We start from the raw sequence: 17,576 nt of genomic DNA, 5'->3' as shown, positions 1-17,576 counted from the left end.
GTGGAAGACATTTCTGTCAGCACTGAAGTCACAAGCTCCATTTTGTCCTGAGCTGATGACCTTAAAAGTGAAGAGGAAGTCCCCAGGATTCTAAGGGTGGCAGTGTGGAACTGTGTCCCTGGCCAAATACCAACAGTGCAGCCCCGCGACCTTCTTAGCTGCCCATAAATCCCTAGGAACAGATGGGGCACCTATGCCTTGTGGTGGTGCAGACCCAGTATAGCCCACCTCCCAGAGCTCTGCCTAGGGCACTAGGTGAGGCTCCATCTCTGCTGGCTAGACAACAGCGGCAAAGAAAAAAACACTATAAAAGAGACCACCAGAGGGCGCTCCAAAGCAGACAGAAACCGCCAGCTTCAGGCTCTGGACCATTGTGCCCCAGGTACCCTACTCACCACAACCGTGATAAAGCTGGGTAATTTACTCAAATCATCCCTGTTTTTCGGGAACATTTCATATGCTCCACCTGCTTTCTGGTAACCTCCCTAGGGTAGATTTTCACTTATCCCAAACCCCTTCTATTCATCTTTGTAGAAAAGTTTTATGATTTGACCATTTCTGTTTCCATGGGCTTGTGAAGTTCTCCATGTGCCTGTAGTAATAACGCTTAATGACGGGGCTGCGATGTAGCTCCGCTGGGAGAACTGAGCAGCTAACAAGCATGAGGCCTTGGGCTCCACATCCAGTATCGAAGAAAACCAGGTAGAGAGGCGCATGCCTGTAAGTCCGGCGCTGGGGGGTGGGGGGAAGTGTGGGGGGTGGGGGGAGGTGTGGGGGGTGGAAGTGGGAGGCTCAGAAGTTCAAGGTCATCCTCAATTACATGAGCCAGTCTGGGATGCATGAGACCTGTCTCAAATAGGCAGGGCTCGAGAGATGGCCGAGCAGTTAAGAGCAAGAACTGCCTCTTGGGGAAGACCAGAGTTTGGCTCTAAGTGCTCATATGAGGTGGCTCACAACCTTCTGTACCGGCAGCTCCGGGATCTGATGCTCTTTTCTGGCCCTTGGGCACTGCATGCATATGCACAACACACACACACACACACACACACACACACATCATTTTTAAAGTAAAATCTTAAAAATATAAAAAATTTAAATAAATAAAAGTAGCTAAATAAAATTTAGGAACATGTATGCTTTTCTCCGGTTAATCTGCCATGTACCAATTTGCCTCAAAGACTCAGAAAGAGTCTCCGAGATCCAAGATGGGTAGTGGAGGTCTTGGGCTCATCCTAGAGAGACAAGTAGAACAGAGAGGAAAGCACAAAATATAAGAAAAACTTAGTGATTCTGGGGTAAGTGAAAATAAATTAGGCTTGACATCAAAGTATGATATTTTTAAATAGCTAATGAACAAGTAGGCCACCATGGCACATGCCTGGAATTCTCAGCACTGGGGAGGCAGAGGCAGAGAGGGAGAGAGAGAGAGAGAGAGAGAGAGAGAGAGAGAGAGAGAGAGAGAGAGGCAGAGGCATCTTTGTTAATTTGAAGCCGGCCAGGTCTTCATAGAGAGTTAGAGACCTCCTCTCCTCACAAAAAAACAAACCAAGTAAAACCCATAAATAGGCATTTTGCAAAGGAAGCCAAGCACCATGAAAACACGAAGCCATTCACCGAGAATGCAGATTAAAATGGCCACTGGGGACTGAAGCCTCTGCAGTCACAAGCCAGGTTGTTCCTCTCAGGGATTTTGCCTCAGTAAAGGGAAGAGAAACCATATAAAACTAAAATGTCTATTTGTCTTGGAGATAAGGCTACCTCTGCTCAGATGAAGCCACAGGAACCGTAAAACAGAACCGAGAAGAGTTTACAGGTCTGTATGGCAGGCGGGCTCTGCAGTACAGGTGAGCATGGGATCTCCAGACTCCGAGTCCCTTCTGGTCAGACAGCCTTTAACCTGACGGTGTCTAGCTCTGGCTACCCACCTGCTCTGAGTATTCATCTTGTAAAACTGGGCCAGAGAACCCTTACCTCTCAGACGCACCCAGTGTTTACCTTTGCTTCTAATCAGAGTAGAGGCTGGCCCTGAGGAAAGCCAGGAAGGAACCTGACCACACAAATGAACACAATTAGTGATGTTTAGGCCAGACTGGCTGTGGCCCATGTCTCAGTCACTCCTGCAGACTCTCACGTATCTAGAACATCTTGTGCAGTGTACAACAAGGAAGGCTTCCCTTAAGTGCTTCTAGGACATCATGCAGCACTGTGGTTGTGGTGGACACAGAGAACAGCCCCACTGGTATTAAAAGGATTATCCTCTTCAAATGGACAAGTGACCCGAAAAAAGATTCTTGCCAACAAGTGCACAAGAGAGAAAAATGGCTAAAGAGAGGCTGTATGAGCTTGGACAGTGGGAGGCCTTCTGGAAGCTTTGGTGAGCTGGAGAGGCCACTGCAGCTTAAGGCATGGGGAGATGGTAATGTGGGGTAGTCACCAGGGAAGAAAGTCTTTACTAGTCAGCCGGTGACTACACAGGGTGATTAGGATCCCAGTGTAGCCCCAAGCCTTTCTCAGGGTGAGCTTTTAAGCACAAAAAACCATGTCCTGGGTTGACACACTTCAGTTACCAAGAACAGTTAGCCAGAACCAGACCTACGGAAGGCAAAAGCAAGGTTATTACACTTAGAGACTTTCCCCGCACTGTGGACTTGGATCAGGCCTTTGTTTCAGTTTTGGCAGGTAGTGCTGTCTACATGCCGAGTTTTACAGCCTGGATGGCACTTTGACCATGGAGTCAGTTGTGAGAAGGTCTTGGGGCCCACAAAGGTCTGGCCGGATGAAGATAGTCATGTTAAGCCTGACTACGGATTTCTTAGACAATACTTGCAAACTACTCAATGTTCTCCTAACCTAAGGTGACACAGCCATATCTAACGGGAACTGTGAGGATCATAAAGACAGCACAGATGCTTGTCAGTGAGGCCCAGCAGCATGAGGCATGACATAATCACCATGGAGCCGTCTTCCACTTGTGATCTTGATTTCCACATGTTGCATGCATGGGGGTCTTTTTAATATTTGTACAAGTTGGGGATATTGGGTTGATGGGAAATTTCTTATGATTCATTTATGCTTATCTCCCAGGAACACTGCTCCTAAGCTTCCCCAGGAAAGCCCTGATCATACTACTCATCCCGCTGTTAGGGACATACACTTGTGTGGCACTACTTGAAAGTCTTCCTGGTACCCTGGGATTGTACCTCACATGAAGACACCAGAGACCTCCTTACACAGCTCCAGCTCCAAGATACTCTGGAGCATCTGCCTCTGTACTTAATTCAGGAACAAGATAATCAGAAAAAAGTAAACTTAAAAAGGAAAACTCGATTCAGCAGGCTAGAGGAGTTGGCAGCAGATCAGATTAAAGTCTCTTTCTACGACACACTCGGGTGATTAGGTAGCATATCAGATTGGGGCTGCACATGGCATACCCCTTGAGGAAAAGATACAGCAATGAAGTTAGATTGGCTGGATTTATCTCTGCCCTACACAGGGACTTATACTAATGGACAAAGAATTGTGTGGGAAAATGATAAAAGAATGAAGTATTAAGACTTCTCCTTCTTAGAAAGGTTGGCTCATGCAGGGCACTGTGGTGTTAGATGACCAAGGAATAAAAGAATATCAAGATTAGACATATAGATTCTGCAAAGATATAAAATACAAACGCTGTATTACACCAGAAATTGAATAATAGCAACAGCAGCTTTGGCCTGAAGATTTTTTTCTTGGGCCTAATGACAATGGGCACTCTGACCATTAAGAGTTAATTAATATACTGCTTGGAACAGCAAATCTGCCCAGGCTGGCTGGAAGATTTTTTTTTCTGTCTAGTACCCTTGAAACCACAAGAGTTCCCAGCCTGAGAATGGTCTGTAATGCTTTGGCAAAATCTAGATTCGTAAAGGTCAGGTTCTGGGGTTGATGAGAGAATTCAGTTGTAAAAGATGATACTGTTCTGTATGGTTTATCAATGACTAAACTTACAGCCTCAGATGCTCAAGAGGAAGTTAAACATGCATCCGGGGACAGAAAGAATATGATCTATGTTTTGGAACAACATGAATCTATCCCTGCCTACTGAGTTCTGGATAATAAATAAGGAAGCACTCTGACTGCCAGTCAGTCAGGCTGCAAGATTCTCCCGACCCTGTGCCCGACTCACTTCTCCTTTGCTGACTTACCTCCTCTCAGGACCTGTCAGCTGCTGGGATTGGCCACTGGCACGAAGGAACAGAAAGACATTATTCCATATACAAAGTACTAGGATGTGCGCTGGGTTTTTCTAAAATTACATTGCTCGTTAGTGACAGGATTCCAGCTCCTTAAAACAAAACTAAACTCATGCATTAGCCACAGCCCTTCCCCTAGCACAAAGCTGGTGTTTTAGTATGGAGAAAAAAAAAAAAAAAAAACCATGAATTTTCAAGAGAAGCTACCCAGAGCTGGGAATGACGCTCAGTTGGCAGAGTGGCTGCTCACCATGTACAAAACATCACAGAAACCACCATTCCAGTTCTGGGGAGATGGAGGCCATTACAGGATCCCAGTGTGAAAGCAAAACCAAGCCAAACTTTCTCCAGCAAGGTCCTGTCCCAAAGTTCCTGTAACCTCCCCAAACTGCCTCCTGCTGGAAACTATGTGTTTGAATTCATGAGCCGGCAGGAGACATTGCTCATCTAAACTATAATTTAGAGTGTAATGATGCTATTCATTTCCTGCACTTAGACACACATGGTCTTTTCTTCGAGACAAGGTCTTACAGAGCCCAGTGTGGTGGCTTGGATGAGAATGATCTCCATAGGCTCAGATATTTAAATGCTTAGTCTCTGGGGAGTGGGACTCTTTGAAGGAATTAGAAGGATTAAGAGGTGTGGCCTCCTTGGAGGAAGTGTGTCACTGGGGATGGAGCCTCAACGCCCATGCCAGGCCCAGGCTGTCTCTTGTCTGGTGGATCAGGATGTAGCTCTCAGCTATGGCTCTAGTGCAAGCGCCATATGTGCTGCCATGTTCCCTGCTGTGATGATGGACTGAACCTCTGAAACTGTAAGCCAGCCTTCAATTAAATGCTTTTGTAAAAATAAGAGTTGCCATGGGCATGATGTCTCTTAGCACGAGAGCAATGGCTAAGACACTTGGCATAATCTCAAACCCTGCAGAGCTAAGGCTGGCCTCATTCCTGGCCCTCCGGCATCTATCTCCTAAATGCTGCAATTACAGGTAAGCACCTGTATGCTATGCTATGTAAGCCCTGCTGCACGCTCAGTTCCTCAGAACTAAGGAATCAAGACAGGACAGGTGTGCGTACTGAGAAGCTGGCATCAGGTAGGTCTCTAATGCCACCACCATAGTCTGAAACCTCAGTGTGTTTACTGAGGGAGGGTTACTTATTCTCAGCAGGGGGGTCTCTGGAGGTGGACAGCTGCAAACTGTAAATATCCGGGACAAAGGAGCAAAAGCTGCCACTCTTTGTACACACTGATGAATACCCACAACCCTCACACTCGGGATAAAGGCTCTGTACACACTGATGAATACCCACAACCCTCACACTCGGGATAAAGGCTCTGTACACACTGATGAATCACTCACAACCCTCACACTCGGGATAAAGGCTCTGTACACACTGATGAATACCCACAACCCTCACACTCGGGATAAAGGCTCTGTACACACTGATGAATCACTCACAACCCTCACACTCGGGATAAAGGCTTTGCCAATTTTCTTGAGTCTGGCCTTCTGGGTATCAAAGTTGCCTTGAGCGTCCTTAATATGGCCGAGTCCATTTCAAAACGCACATTGCTCAGGACTGCGCTCACTCAGGGTTTGCTCCCTACAGTGCATAGTGGCTGAGCACCCTTAAGTTCATGGAGGCAGCGCCATGATCGAATTTTAAGATGATGTGCCTTTAGCGATATTAATGGAAGGGTAACGATCACTATACGAAACCAAAAGTGAATGAGACGTAAGGAGATGAAAACTGGACGATGCTCCCTGATTCACAGAGAAAGTGGGGAGATGTGAGGAGGAGCTGGAAGAGGTTCTGTGTAACGATGGCAGATACCCAGTGAGATGTAGTTGTGGAGAGATGGCTGGGGGAGGAGGCTGGGAAAGAAGACATAGGTTATGATGGATGGCATGCTGTTTCCAGGGATGTAAGGAGAGGAACCAGGCTGGACCTGGGTTCAGAGGGACGCTGCCACCATTTGGCTTGTAGATGCTGCGTGACCAGGCAGCTTTCTGCCCCATCATTGTGCTTTCCAGGACGGTTGTCATGTCTTCTCCACCATGATAGACTCTGGAACTATAGGCCAAATGAACACTCCTCCCTTAGGCAGCTTTGCTCAGTTGTTGTATTTTCTCCAATGAGAGAGGTAGCTAAGGCACTGTATAAAGGTATCAGTCAACTGTTATCTAAATGTAACTGGACAGGCAAGATGGCCCAATGGATGGAGACACTTGTCACAAAGCCCCATGACCTGAGCTCCATTCCTGGGGCCCACGGGGTAGAAAAAGAGTATCAATACTCAGGAGGCAGAGAGTGAACAGGTTGTTCAGTTTCCAGCCAACCTTCCTTGAGGCTGCTCTACCTCCTAAAGTTTCCACAATCTTCCCAAACAGTGCACCAGGTGAGGACCAAGTTTAAACATGTGAGCCCATGGGGATTACTGCACATTCAAACCAGAAAAATTTCCTTCCCAGAATTTGCTCATATGACCTCTCCTCTGTTTTATTTTATATCACACAGGAGGGTGGGCAGGACAATTTGAACATCCTGCATTTCTGGAGTAGGTAGCCCCTTTGTCAGACTCACCTCCACAAAAGGTGGACACATGTTCAAATTTACACAGAACCAAGTGTGTCTCAATCACCACAAGTGTCTCTATTGAACCATATGTTCTCACACTCCATAAGGGGTATGCAGCATGCCACCACCTCCAAGACAGGCAATCTTTCTTAAAACAAGTAAACAAGCAAAAACAAACAAACAAACAGAAAACCAAAATTTTGTGTGTCTGTACGTACGCATGTGTGTGCATGTGTTTATCATAGTGGTTTATAAGCTGTGCTCCAGGTAGTCCAATAACAGCTGTCTCCTGATGGAAAAGCCAAGGATCCCATAGTTGTTCATTCCACAAGACTGGATGTCTCAGCAGTTTCTGTCTGGTGCTGGAGTCCCAGGGAGGTTCTAGAGAGCTACCAGTAAGGCCAGGTTGGAATCCCTAAGATGAATGTTCTAGTGTGAGCAAAGAAACGCCTCAGCACCAGGATAGATGAGCGTGCCAGTGAGAGTGAAGGCAAGTAGGCAAAAAACAAAGGCTTCCTTCTTTCATTCGGGCTGCCACCAGAAGGTGTGCCCCAGATTTAGGATAGGTCTTCCCACCTCGAATGACCAGGGCCCTGGTATCAGCAGCCCCAGCAGTCAGGGCAAGGCTGTTGCCCCAGCTTCAATAGCTTAGAGTCCCCTGAGAGACCAGAGCTCTGGATCCAGAGGACTCAGAGGTCAGTATGGAACTGCTGTCTTGATTTCTGAGGTCCTAGTGATCACTGTGGGACTGAGAGTTATACTCTACTGGTTCCAGAAGTCACATTGGCCGTGGTTCTGGCCTTCCTCTCACCCCCAATGACATCACATAATTCAAACCATGACCAGGACTTTGACTTCATCTGGTCTTCTTGGTGTTTAGTGTGCAGCTTGACCAAGGTGAAATATTCTTGGAATATTCTCAGGGACCCTATGGAAGCCAGCTTCCTCCACCAGATCTTATGGCAGAATTGTATGCAGCTATCCCATTAGGCAGGGTCAAGAAAACAGAACACCTGGATGGAATTAAAAGACAGGGAAGTCAAGACTAAAAGATGAATTCACTCCACCAGATGCACAGCAAAGAAAGAACAGGACATAGCCACTGGCGGGAACATGCCTACCCAGACAGCTGCCTTGCTCTGGGATCCAAAATCACAGAGACAGTGGAAATGTGAGGGAGTGCCAGGCGAGAGGGAGGCCAGACAGATGTGTTGGCAGATGCGTGAACAGTGAGCGGGTGTTAATTTGGAGTCTTGGTGTTTAAATAAGTTAATGATCTCATAGAAGATTCAAACAAACAGATGCACAAACCGAGGAACTCTATTCAAGACCTTGATAAAGCAGTCTCCAAAGTGAGTGGAGCATTGAATAGAAAGTAGAAATGTTGAAAAATTCAGCCAGGAGATTGAAACATTGAAAAAGAGCCACCCAGAAATAGTCGAAATGAAAAATTTCCACTCAAGTGAAATCTACACCATATCAGGAAACAACCCTGTGCAGAAGAATGAATCTCATGGGAAAAGAACAAAGTGAAGACAATGACACAAAAGACAGAAATCAAGGGAGAAATTAAAGTGTATGGACAATATTTCCAAGAAGGATGGTATACATTCAAGAGGCCAGACCTGAGGGTGCAGGTGTAGAAAGAGTAGAGGCAAAAATCAAGAGAAATAGACAGTTGTTCAGTGAAATAACTGAAAAAGCCCTGAACCTGGAGAATGGAGTCTGCGTCCAAATGCAAGAGGCATCTCAAACCCCGAACAGACAGACCAGGGGGGAATCTCCACGACACATTGCAGTCATGATGTGGAAACACCAAATAAAGTGTGGCTTAATCCTAGCGCTCAGAAGACAGAGACGACTGGATCTTTGTGGGTTCGAGGCTAGCCTGGTCTACATAGTGAGTTCCAGGTCAGCCAGGGCTACATGGTGAAAAGTTGTCTCAGAACAAGCAAGAAAAATAAACAATACTAACAGCGGAACAATAAAAACAACTCACACACAAATACAGCAGTGCCCATTTCTCCCCAGATTTTTCACTGCCAACCATAAAAGCCAGAGAGGCACGCGGTGAAACATTGCAGGTCACCCCCTCTGGTCGCCCCAGGCTCCGCCCTGCTTTCCTCTCACGCCTTGACTCCTCCCACGCCACCCCTCCCCCCCTTGGCTTTGCAGCACTGACCCAGCTGCTGCTTTCCATGCTCCCGCTCCAAGGAGCGACGACCCAGGACTCACACCACACCACATCTCACTACACCACACCTCACCACACCTCACCACACCTCACTATACCACACCACACCTCACCACACCACACCACACCTCACCACACCACACCACACCACACCACACCACACCACACCTCACCACACCACACCACACCACACCTCACCACACCACACCACACCACACCTCACCTCACCACACCACACCTCACCACACCACACCTCACCACACCACACCACACCTCACCACACCACACCTCACCACACCACACCACACCTCACCACACCACACCTCACCACACTACACCTCACCACACCACACCACACCACACCTCACCACACCATACCTCACCACACCACACCACACCTCACCACACCACATCACACCTCACCACACTTCACCACACCCACCACGCCACACACCACACCACACACCACACCACACACCACACCACACTACCACGGGAAAAATCACCATGTTGGGATTCCCTATGGCACTTGGGCTCGGGAATTTGCCTCCAGGGCCCAGCCTTCACTGTGTGCCTTCTCCCCACTCACTGTGGGTTCTGTTGTGCCCCAGGTTGGACCAATCTGTTAACATTCTCTAGGGAGATGTGAACAAAAGCCTGTTCATGCCAGACCAGGCTCAAACGACAGACGCAAGTCTGACTCCACCAAAGCCCAGCGTGGCAAATTCACAAGCTTCCTACACTTGCTTGTGGGAAAACTCTGTGATTAAGGTGGAAGTCTACCGTTGACCCGATTGCCTTCCGGGGCTCGGCGTGGATTGAGGGACTTTCCCTTCATTGGTGGGGCTTCTCCTTCTCTGTCTGCCCTTGTTTGGGGGAATTCTAAGCCCCCACATCTGCTTCTACCTGAGGAATGTCCTGTAGCCGCAATTAGATTACAGGATCAATTTCCTTTCTCCTGATAAAACCTGGTCAGCTAACACCTGAGATTCCTGAAACCGCTTCCCCATGCTAATGAGGCCTTCTGGTGCCCTAAGCCCCCAGCCAATGACATTTGTTCATCCTGGATGTTCTTACCCTCAGCCCCAAACTTTATAGGCCTTGAATCCCGCTGAGTAAAGTTGCTCTGCCTCCTGACAGTGGGCCCCGGGTAGTCATTCACCATAAGAACTCACAGGGCTTCCAAACCCCTGCTTGTCATCTCTGTTCCCACTGCCCTTGTGGACTGTATTCACCAATGTCCACCCTATCATGGATAATGACCTCATAGGAGCTGCATCTTGATGGGAGGGGATGACAGCTTGAATCCCAGGAGGGGGCTCACTGCCTCCCCTCTCATCTTCCTCTACCAGGAAACGTCAGTAGCTCTATTACTTTTATAATAGGCGTGACTATCACTATAATGCTTTGATCATTAGTAGCCAAGGCTATCAGGCCAAGCTAATCTTTGCCTCAAGATGACATCATGTTACATCTGGATGAAAAAACACCATGGAACAGATGGAGTAGAAAACGGGTAGATGGGTGGATGAGTGGACAGGTGGGCGTAAGGACAGGTAGATGAATGGACAACTTGTGTGTGGATACGTGGATAGAAGGATGGATGGACGTTCAAGAGGGCTGCCTGGCTGGTCAGCTGGCTGGAGACATTGACAGATGAACAGGGGAATGGTTGTATTGGCAGAAGGATGAATGAACAGAAGGGGGGGGGGGGCAACCTGAGCCAGACTCTCAGAGCAAGATCTGAGCTGGACGTGAACTCACCTGCTGAACAGGGCTGCCATGGAGCAGAGTGGCTTGGGAGTTGTAGTCCAGAGATTCTACATAGTCACAGGTAGGAAGGGAAGGCGCTGCCACTTGAACGCTTCTTCTGGCTGTGGTAATGTAGGAGACAGAGGGAAGGCCCAGAAGTGACCCTGTTCTTTGCCCCAAGGCCAACTCACAATCCCGCCAATGACCCCCTTTTACATGGTGAGTGAGTCCTGCCACTGTGGTGAGCTTGTGGTCTACCTCACTGGCTAAGGCGTCACTCCAGAATTGACCGGCAGTCTTCATCTTTCTCTGATGTACTCAAGGGCACAGGGCCCCACTGTGGAGCACATGGGGCTGGGAACTGTAGCTCTTGACAGTCCAACATCTTATCTATCCCTCCCGCCCCCTTGTCTAACTAGGATGCCCAGAGTCCAGCAAAAACAGTTAACTTCTGATGGGCAGAAGAGGGAGAGAGGCCCTTGAGAAGGCCACAAGGCCTACACCAGAGCCTCAAAGGTAGTTTAGAGCACCAGACTGCTTACTCAACAGACCCCCAAGGAGGTCTTTCTTGTTCAGGGAGGGCTTCCTTACAGTGTGGTTAGGAGAGGAAAGATGATCTAAGTTGAGATGGCGACCAGCAGAGGGCGCACAGTGGACAGGTTTGGTTCATCGCTCAGTTACCTCAGCGCCTCAACGCTCTATCTGTAAAAAGAAGGCAATAACAATGTATGGCGTAGGGATGTTCCGAGAACTACCCGGTGAAACAACAGCTGAAAGGCATCTGTGAGACAGCCTCCATGAGAGTAATGGGAAAAGTAATCAGAAGACTGCTAGGGCGTGGCTGACTGCAGAGGCGTGGCTGACTGCAGAGGCGTGGTTGACTGCAGAGGCGTGGCTGACTGCGGAAGGCGTGACCAGCTGCTGGGCGTGATCATCTGCGGGGGTGTGTCTGACTGCAGAGGCAGGGCAGGTTGCGGGGGCGTGGCTGGGTGTGGGGCGTGGTTAGCTGCGAGGGCGTGGCTAGCTGCATCTAAACAGTTCAAGAACTTGGACCCCAGTGTCTCCACTCCAAAGAATGGATAAACCCATTCATGGAAGGTGCTAGAAATTAGGAGGTGGGCCTAGTTGGAGTAAGTGACTCCCTGGGGATGCATCCTTGGAAGCGATATCTTGTCCTCGCTTGCCCCTCCCTATTTGCTAGCTGCTGTGGAAGATGAGCATCTCTGCTCCTATCAGCGTGGGCACTGAAAAGTTTTCACACATCTTGAGCCACGGCTCCCAATCCTTTAACTTGATCTCAAGTATTTTGTCATAGTGTTGGAAAGCTAACAGGGATGCCAGAGGGACGAAGAGGATTAACGATTTTCCAGTTATTGCCTGGAATAATCTATAAGAAATCACGTAATCATTTTCAAACCGAAATGCATGATCAGAAGCGGAAAAACTTTTAAGAGCCTGCAATCCAAGAATGGCCAGTGGGTGGTGCCAGAGCACACCCAGTCTTCCGCCTGCAGCCGGCTGTTAACAGCAAGACAAAGCAAACTTTTTGCAGGACCCTCTCTTTGGCACTTAATAGTCAACAGAGTCAGGTTGGACTGGTTTGGAAGTTCTAGAACATTCTTCTAAAAGTCTTGGATCTATTTTACCTCAGATGTCGATTTGACACAAACCTACCATCACCTGAAGGTTGGCCTATGACTGTATCTGTGTGAGTCATTTTCTTTTCTTTTTTTCTTTCTTCTTCCTTCCTTCCTTTCTTTCTTCTTTCTCCCCCTCTTTCCTTCCCTTCCGTTTTTTCTTCCTCCTTTCCTCCCTCCTTTCTTTTCTTTCTTCTGTTTGGTTTTCTGAGACAGTATCTCTTTATAGCACTGGCTGTCCTGGAACTCACTCTGTAGACCAGGCTGGCCTCAAACTCACAGGATACACAGTTCCTAGTTCACAGAGCTTGCTTCTGCCTCCCTGGCAAGTCATTTTCTTAATAGCTAGTTGATGGAAGGCCAGCCCACTGTGTCTTGGTGACTATCACACCAAGAGGGTAGCAAATCAAAACAGAAATCCACTGGGCCAATGTGCAAAGTAAAAGCATCCACTCTCTAGGAAATTAAGGACAAGAGCCCTGCTGAGTCAACAGTTGAAAAAATACCCAAGTATAAAGATGTTGACAAACTCACTGGCCTTGAAGTAAGAGATCTAGCTGCCTCTGCACCTCTGCACCTCTGTCTCTCTGTCTGTCTACCTCTGTGCCTCTGTCTCTCTGTCTGTCTACCTCTGTGCCTGTCTCTCTGTCTGTCTACCTCTGTGCCTCTGTGCCTTCTCTTCCTCTCTGCCTCTGACAAGATTAAAGATGTGTGTCACTATACCTGGCTAAATACACACTTTATATTTGACAAGTTTCTCTCTCTCTCTCTCTCTCTCTCTCTCTCTCTCTCTCTCTCTGTCATTTCTTCCTCCTTTTCTCTCCTACCCCTTCTCACCCTTTGATATAGTGTCATGGTCTACATATCCCCCAGAGGCTCCTGTCACTGTTGGAAGTGAACTCTTGAATGTGACCAACAGGTCCCCTTAGCCTGTTCACTTTTTCATCTTTTCTCTTGCCCTGTGATTTCAAGTTATGGACTATGCAGCTCACATTTTTTTATGCAGTTCACATTTTTAGAACAAAAAGCACTTGTTGAGAGGCATGTGCTTAGTATGGTCCCGTTATGTCTGCACCTGCGTGGCCTGGCACAGTGCATGGACATATTGGAATGCCCCTATAGTTGTGCTCAAGAATGGGTGACTGCTAAGTGAACCGACGGCACATCCTCACCACCAGCCTGGACGTTTCTAACCATTGCACTGGGCAAAGGCCCTGGAAATCCACCCCTTGAGGGTGTTATCTTCAGCACCTAGCAGTTCAGCCTGCTGGAAGCCACTCAGAGACCAGCTGTCTGAGAAATTCCAAAAGGGAGCTGGCACTGCCACTGTTCCGAGGTCTTCCCACCACACAGTTCCAGCTGGCTGCCCTAGGAAGGGCTCGTTTTTCAGTTGGCTGTCACTGGGGAAAGCTGGCAAACCAGGCGATGCTGTAGTGTGAGTCTTCAACGGTCCCCAAAAGGTTAGGCTTCCCTCTCAGTTTGGTGCCAGTAAGAGGGGCTGGAACCATTAAGGGGTGAGCTAGTGAGTTCTTTTTATGCTCCTGGAGGTGTCCTGTGGAAGGGAAGACCTCCTCAGAGATCCACAGACTCAATAAAATGCCTGTCTAAACTTGAGCTTTGGGCTGAGGGTATAGCTTTAAGGTACTGCATCTGACCAGCTTGCATGAGGCCTTAGCTAGGAGCAGCTTAACTATCCATCACAAATGGAGTCAAGCGAGCGGTGTATATGTACCATGGAATAGTATTATGCCTTAGTGAAGAAGGAAATCCAACTGTTCGTGCCAGAACGCATACATTGTGCTAAGTCAAACAAGCCTGTCCACTGGGGCAGTGGCATCTATAACAGTCAGATACTTCACATCTTTGAAGAGAGTAGTGTTGCAGAGCCTGGGGAAGAGAGAAACTTGAGAACTGTTCTTCGGTGGCCATAAAGTTTCAGTTAAGTGCTGTGAACAGTTCTGCAGATGGGCTATCCTGTCACCTTGCATTTAAAGAAAGGGTGGGCTTCATGTGAAGGACTGTTACTGAACACAGAACAAAACCAAAACACAAGGGAAATTTTGATGTTGATGGCAGTGTTTAGTGCCTTGCTGGCTGCGGGTATCAGAACTAGATTTTATGCACAAACTGACCAGTAAACATACATTAAATATGTGTATGTTTCTGGATATCAGTCAGCTTTAACACAGAAAAAAGGAAAGTCACACAACAAATTTGAACTTCTCTGTAAAGATGCTATGATGTCCTATTTATAGTTCAAACAAATTCCTATGAAAATCTGAGCTACCTCAGTGCAAACACTGAAATGTTGGTTTAGAAGATCATATGGAAACTCAGGAACAAACGTAGAGAGCTTCCTGAAGAGTGGCAGGAGTGGAGGACCCACACTGTCCAGGACAAAGGCCGGGAAAGAGCGCATTCTCAGATTCCCAGCACAGTGAGGAAGCAAAGCAAACAGCCACCTGTAGATGCTTAGATGGCAGGATTCGGGATGGAGCTGGGGAGCCTCAAACTGGTGGTCAGCTGATTTTCAGTGGGAGTGACAAAAGCCACCAGATGGGGAAAGGACAGCCTTTCAACAAGCATGTCAAGAATGGTGGACCTTGTGTTATTGACTCTTCTTGCTGTGACAAAACCTCTCTCTCCCTCTCTCCCTCTCTCTCTCACACACACAGAGAGACAGAGACAGAGAGAAACACACACACACACACACACACACACACAGAGAGAGAGAGAGAGAGAGAGAGAGAGAGAGAGAGAGAGAGAGAGAGAGAGAGAGAGAGCTTGTGTGCTAAGGGCGGGAGGATTCCTATGGCTTGCATGGTGGGTGACGTACAGTCCACTGTGGTACAGAAGGTTTGGTAGCAGGAGCTTGAGGCAGCTGCTCACATTGGGTTTTTAGTCAAGAAACACAGAGATGAATACTGGACCTGAGCTTACCTGGACTTTTTCATCAGTCAGGAACCCAGGCCATCAGTGATGCCACCCACAGTTAGGGTGGATCTTCCCATCTCAAGTTAATGCAGCCATAAACCCTCTTACAGACATGCCCAGATGTGTATTCTAGCTAATCGCAGATTCTGCCAAGTTGTCGATCGGTAATGAGCGTCACAGGCCTCTACCTCACACTATATAAGTTTCACTAACAAGGCAGGGAGACGTGAGACCACTGAAAGTGTGTGTGCATCAAGAGCTGTACCCCTACACAATGGAAGGAAGTGCTACCTCATAAGAGCCAATATCTTACATATATGATAGCTATTAACAGTAAAAATACCACAAAGCAACATTTTACAATAAAAAATTGCAGATGTTCTACAAGGAAGGTGCTCTGATTGTCAATCTGAAGATACAATCATTTATAATAACTGATTATGAGAGACATACAGCCAAAGCTACACAGAAAAAACACACACCAGGACAGAGTACAAAAGAAACAGCATAGCATTGCCAGCGGCCCCCGGAGACACTGGAGCCTTCATACACTCCTGGGGAAAACACAAAGCAGACAGTTACAGGTTTACCTCGTGGCCAGGACTCCCATCTCTAGGTCTATGGTCAGGAACTTTTACAGTGCTCCCATGAAAGGTTCCATATGAATGTCACCTGTAGCCAAGAGGTGCAAATACATTGAAAAAGAAAGAGTGCAGTTGATTGAGGGCTGGGAGGGAAACACCAGCTCCCATAATGGAATTACTGCTGCAAAAAAGGTTTGCTTGGGGTGCCTTTTCAAGATGGATGAACCTCAAAGCCATTTTCTTATTGAAGTGAGCCAGACACAAAAGACAGCATTCCTATAAAATGAAAGCATTTCTATGACTGGCAGGGGGCATGGAGAAAAATGGATAGTACCAGGTACAAGGTTTCCTGTCAGAGCAACAATATGTGCAAAACTTCCATATATCCTGGGGCTGGAGAGAAAAGCACTGGCTACTCTTCCAAAGGACAGGAGTTCAATGCCCAGCATTGACATAGTGGCTCACAACCATCTCTAACTCCAGCTTCAAGAGATCTGGTGCCCTCTTCTGGCCTATAACCATTTCTAGAACGTGGGCTGTCTTAGTTAGGGTTTCCATTACTGTGAAGAGACGGAAGAAAATGTTGTAAAGGACATTTAATTGGGGCTGGCTTACAGGTCCTGAGGTTCACTCCAGTATCATCATGGCAGGGAGCAGGGCAGCATCCAGGCAGACACGGAGTTAGAGGAGCTGAGAGTTCCACATCTTGTTCCAAAGGCAAACAGGAGAAAAGGGTTTCACGGGCAGCTATGAGTAGTCTTATTGTTCACCCACAGTGACACACTTCCTCCACCACGGCCACACCTCCTAATAGCGCCACTCCCTGAATCAAGCATATTCAAATCACCACATGGGTTTTATAAAATATAAATTCTATCTCACAGGGTGTAACATTTTTGTGATTTGTCTCAAATATGATGCATCAAATTAACTATCCTGATTCTTACAGGCTTCCTGAGCTGGGTAGGTGGGTGGAATATTTGAGACTTGACCCTGCTCTCTGCCAGTCACTCGATTTGATGCTTCTCAGAGTGTGAAGACAGCTTGTTTTCTTTATCAGAGATCACCCCCACATACTCTGAATCCATTGTTATCTTTTCCATGATCTACAGCAAAGGGCCAGGAAACACATGGAGACACAGCTGATCTTGCTGGCAGGAGTTTGCTTGAATATCTTTATTTTTAGCTGCCAGGGAGCCACTGGGCCACAGTATAGCTGAGGACAGCAGACTTTGGAGTGTGTCTTAGTCACTGTTCTATGGCTGTGAAGAGATGGCATGACCAAGGTAACTTATAGAAAAGAGCATTTAATTGAAGGTTTGCATAAAACGGCAAAGTTCCCAAGGGTGAGTCCAGGATCATCACAGTGGGAAAAAATGCAGGGGTTGGGGGAAGCAGGTAGGCAGATAGACATGGTGCTAGAGCACTAGCTGAAAGCTTACAGCTGGTCCACAAGCAAGAGACAGAGAGAGAGAGACAGATAGACAGACAGACAGACAGACAGACAGAGACAGACAGAGACAGACAGAGACAGACAGAGAGAGAGAGACAGATAGACAGACAGACAGACAGACAGACAGAGACAGACAGAGACAGAGAGACAGACAGAGAGAGAGACAGAGATAGACAGACAGACAGACACACACACACACACACAGACAGAG

General features: G+C 47.5%; 1 long non-coding RNA gene across 1 annotated transcript; it reads right to left on the bottom strand.

The window, feature by feature from the left end:
• Nucleotides 1-6,859: 6,859 nt before the first annotated feature.
• LOC143434002 (uncharacterized) lies at nt 6,860-16,665 on the bottom strand. Its single transcript, XR_013103144.1, has 5 exons — nt 16,528-16,665; nt 15,919-16,000; nt 11,349-11,459; nt 10,770-10,879; nt 6,860-7,824 (listed from the first exon to the last, which is right to left on the bottom strand). It is a non-coding gene; the product is annotated as an uncharacterized LOC143434002 (long non-coding RNA).
• Nucleotides 16,666-17,576: the final 911 nt, after the last annotated feature.

Source organism: Arvicanthis niloticus, chromosome 12 (genome assembly GCF_011762505.2).
Source record: "Arvicanthis niloticus isolate mArvNil1 chromosome 12, mArvNil1.pat.X, whole genome shotgun sequence".
NCBI classification, from domain to species: domain Eukaryota; kingdom Metazoa; phylum Chordata; class Mammalia; order Rodentia; family Muridae; genus Arvicanthis; species Arvicanthis niloticus.
This window is presented reverse-complemented; position numbering and strand designations above follow the sequence as displayed.